Source organism: Tenebrio molitor, chromosome 4, assembly GCF_963966145.1.
Source record: "Tenebrio molitor chromosome 4, icTenMoli1.1, whole genome shotgun sequence".
In the NCBI taxonomy this organism is placed as follows: domain Eukaryota; kingdom Metazoa; phylum Arthropoda; class Insecta; order Coleoptera; family Tenebrionidae; genus Tenebrio; species Tenebrio molitor.
This window is the reverse complement of record NC_091049.1, coordinates 8,671,405-8,676,141: the sequence shown is the minus strand read 5'-3', so window position 1 is coordinate 8,676,141 and position 4,737 is coordinate 8,671,405. Positions and strand designations below refer to the sequence as shown.

Here is a 4,737-nt window from a genome sequence, read left to right as displayed (position 1 = left end):
AGATAAAGATAACAGAAATCGAACTGGTCTCGTTGAGCGCTGCTTGAGGAAGAGGCCGCGGTCAGATCTTGCCCCGTCCAGCTGCGGTTCTCCCTCCTACAAGGGTAGGGGGTGGTTCGCCCTGTGCCGCAAACACATACCACCCGCAGTACTCCTACTAGCTAACAGAGTTGCCTAACCTACGTTCTTAAAGCTAACACGAAGTTTCTGAAATTGGTACCTTTTTTGAAAAAAAATCAGTTGGTTATCAGGTGAAAAAGTGTAAGGTATCGACACGAGACCAGATCAATTTGCTGTATAATCTGCCCTTTTTTTAGGTCATTTTAATCATGGGAATATTAGGAGCCATGCGAAGAGACGATGACGAACTAACCAAAATGTCTATCGATGACATCAAGGATGAACATTCTGTATTAATAGTGGCCGTTCCTGACATAAAACGAACTTTTACTGTCACCAATCCAGAATTTGTAAGATTATACCGCAAATATGCAGCTCTTGTTCCGTGTACTCATCCAGAGTTAAAAAAAAAAATTATAAATTGTGCAGTGTCGCATTTGAAACCTGAAAAATCGAAACAGCAATATAAAAAATGTTACAGTGACTTTGAGACTGATGTAACAAGAAGAATGTGAAAACCCTGTCGGATAATGTTGCATTGGCTTACCTATTTACTGGAATTTATTTATTGTGACAGGTAAACGTTAAATTCTGTTATAAGTTTTAGGTTATTTTAATCGTGGAAATATCAGATGCCGTGCGAAGAGACAAATAAACCAAAATGTCTGTTGATGCCATTCATGATTCATGATATGTTACTACTTACTAGTTACTAGATATTTCCCTTTTTGACCGGTGGAAAATTAACCTAATTCATACGTGTCTGTTCTAGATCGATCTTTTTTACCGACTCGTCAATACGTCAATCATCGAATCATCAGGCGACCACTCCATTTGAAATTGGCGGGAACTTCAAACCGGATGAAAATTCTGTACTAATAGCGGCCGTTCCTGACACAAAAACTGGCATAAATCAAACTTTAACTGTACCCAATCCAGATTTTGTAAGATCACACGGCAAATATAGAGATAGATATGTTGTAATTGTGATAATAAATAAATATTGAAATGACTTTTACTTTTACGGCCGTCGTCAAGGCAACGGCTGCGAAATTCAATTTCGCGGCCTGCTCTAGGCACGCGAAGTGCTCATTTCGCGTACAGTTGCACACAAAAGTCTTTTTTGTTCTAGATTGTATAGTCCAGACAAAATAAATGTGAATCCTGACTTTATTAAGTCAAATTATTTAACATGTTCAAATCAAAATGTAAAGAAAACAATAACAAAGATTTATGATGGGAAACAGATGGTTATCCACCACCAAAGTTGCAGGTAGAATTTCGAAAACTCGCTGTATTTATATACCTGCCCCTTTTCGAGAACGAACTACATACCATAAATCTTTATTATCGTTATCAGGTTATTAAATAATTTGACTTAATAAAGTCAGGATTCACATTTATTTTGTCCAGTGAACAAAAAACAGTCACTTTGACAACCGATTTAGGTCATAAAATGTCAACATTTTTTATCAGTTTTCGAAAAAGTAGTTTTTTTGAGCAAGTGCTTAATATAAATGGATAGCGTGAATATTTATATTTGCAGTAAAGGCCCGTAACGTGAGCGTTCCACATTTGGTGAACATTTAGTAAAATCGGTAAACATATAGCATTTAGAATGCAAGCAACAGTAAAACAATAGGAAACATTGCTATTTTGGTGACGCTGTTCCCATTTTCCAAAGTATCATTATTTGGTGTCCACTAAGAATTTTTGATGTTAATTTAATTTTTTGGAGGACAGTGCTAGGGGTGTATAATTTAATTTGGTGAACATTATATTAATACCCATTTATATTTATGAATTTTATTTTATTTATTTCCATTATCCTATCACAAAAAAATGTTTTCATTTAAAATTTTTTATTTTCAATCTTTTCTTATACATTTCAACCGCATTTACAAAATATTTTGTTTTTATACATTAAAGTTCTCGTGTTCTTACCACTTAAAATTAACTTTAGAGATGGATAAATGACCGGTCATTTATTTTTGGTCAAAGTTGACCGGTCCTTGATCGGTCAATTACCAGTCATTATTGGTCAAAAAGTAGGAACTAGTTAAACATCACAAAATGATTCTTTTAATGTCAAGGATTATTTTAATACCAAATAATGGTTCTTAATTCCATTTTTTATACGATTTATTGATCGACAAATTATTGTTCTAAAATTGTGTAAGTGAGGTTAAGTTTGAATTGTTTGAAGTTATACATTGTTTTTTCTTTACATATTTGCTTGAATTTGAACTTCTTGTTAATTTAAAACGCTTTAAAACTTTCAACACAACTGTGTGTGTGTGTGTTTTCAGTTTTTCAGTTTCTTTTAAAATACTTACACATTCGTTTAGAATTTAAAAAAGTAGGTACTGTTACGATTTAAATCGCCGCGCGTTTTTAAATCTTCGCGATTTTTCTAGAATGTTCTAGAATCCATCGCGACGGAAACGTACTCGGACTTCCGCCGAAAAATCTGCGAATAGAGGGGGTGGAAGGTATAAATCGGGGGAACCAGGGACGGAAGGACTTTTCACGACCTTTTGCCGGTGGTGTTGTCAGTGCCTGGGGAGAGTCAAGGGGACAGTGATCGAATGAATTTGCAGGGCCGACGAGACGACGTAGTGGAGTTCACGAGGGCCGTTGGAGACGATTCGTCAAAGTACCACCGCCCACATCGCCAAGCGGATCAAGGACTTCACTAGGGAAGGTTCCAAACCGAACGCTTTTGCGGATCAGGATCTCGTCGAGTCCTGTCAGTCCAGGTCGTCCCCGGACTCACCGGAAGGTGCCGGATCTACCCACCAGCAAGTCCGGAGCAGTGGTGACACCCCATTTTTTTACAGGCCGTAGCTTCTCAAGTTTTCGGTTGTATTTTGTCACTCCGTCGAACTAATTGAGCGTTTGTATTTAACTATAGTCAAATTTCCATTGTCACTCATTATTTCGACGGGTGATTAGTTCTATCAAATTCATTTAAATTATATATCGCGTTTAGGATTTATAATTTGTTCCACTAACTTAAGAAAAAATTTCCTTATCAAGTCCGTCGGGTTTTTATATTCACGAACGATTATCAATCCGTGAGTGACCTCGCCAGGAATTGTGTATCGCCGCTCACCGAACATTTTTTTGTGCGTGGTTCTTCACCGGTCCGTACCGGAGAAAAACATCTTAACTTCAATTTTTTTTTTTGGAGCGGAGGAAGACTTGGAGGACCTCTCCGCTTATGCGGGCGGCGTAGCCGAATAGCGACGTTACGTAGGATCAGTCGGCCTTCCTCCTTCGCTAAAGAAGGGAATTTTTTTTACTGTTTCGCCGGTACTCGTTCGTTGAATATCTGGGACCCGGAGGACCCTCCGAAGAGTTAGGGTTATTCAAATTTGTACACGCCATAGGGCTAGTCAGGCTTCGTTGTTTTTCTTTTTCATTATATCATTATTTTCATTGTTTGACATCTGAATAAACGATTAGTTGGAAGATTGTGTATCATTTCCCGTACTCCGGGCTGTTCTCACCAAATTTTCAGCTTCAGTCGGCGTTTCTCGTGGTTCGCATTGTAAACCGAGTCGAAGCCACGACTTGTTCGTTATACCCCTGAACATTCCGGATTTGTAACCGGTAACAGGGTTGCCCAGTTTCGGGAACGTAATTTATAACGTAACAGTACCTAAGTATTTTATAAAAATATATTGTATGTCATGTTAAGAAAACACAAAAACGATTGAAATAGAAAAACCACTTCTTCCTAATAGATAAAAAGCTTAATAATCGTTTTCCACAATGATCTTTATTAAAGTTTTAGATGTTTCTTTGTCATAATTTACTTATTTATTGTCATAATCCATTTCTTCATTGTCAGCAGCTACGTAAATGAAATCAGACAACCCAACATAACCTCATCTCATCAGTCAAACAGTCATCATATCCTATAATCTTCAACATTATAAGCGGGAAATTTAAATTTTAAAAATGACTGGTCAAATTCGTAAAGTCATTGACAATTATTGACCGGTCAAATGGGTCATTGACTAGGTCAATTACCGGACCTTACAACACTAATTAACTTTATTCCCTTAACAAAAGTAAAGTCCATTCATTTTGTATTGAACTTTTCAAGGTCAAATAATTTTATTTTTTGGCTGTGTAATTATGTTTTGTAAATAATGACATGCAGGTAAACACCGTAAACGTTGAATTGAGCATTGCTAAATCACATTATGTTGGTTAGATGCATGTCACTATTTACAAAACATAATTACAGAGCCAAAATTTAAATTATTTGACCTTGAAAAGTTCAATACAAAACGAATGGACTTTATACATATATGGTTAATGTTACTATTTTGTCGACTATTTCAGGTTCAATTTCAAATTTTTGTTCACATTTGAAAGAAAACTTTTTAATATCAATATCTACTCTGAAAAATTTACAGTGGTCAGCATGAAGATCGAATATAGTACTGGTAGAAGAGTTGGATATCGCGTTTTCTTCAACACCATGTCTTGTAGATTTGTTCCAAGATTGGGATCGGGAATGGGAATTTCGGATGTAGAAATTTCTGGAATCTTTAAAAGTTTGTAATTTGTTTAATATGTGTGATATTTATAGGTATAAAAAAA

General features: G+C 36.2%; 1 long non-coding RNA gene across 1 annotated transcript; it reads left to right on the top strand.

The window, feature by feature from the left end:
• The first annotated feature begins 278 nt into the window (after positions 1-278).
• LOC138128531 (uncharacterized) lies at positions 279-1,129 on the top strand. The gene is made up of 2 exons (XR_011158746.1): positions 279-697; positions 893-1,129. It is a non-coding gene; the product is annotated as an uncharacterized lncRNA (long non-coding RNA).
• The last annotated feature ends 3,608 nt before the right edge of the window (positions 1,130-4,737 follow it).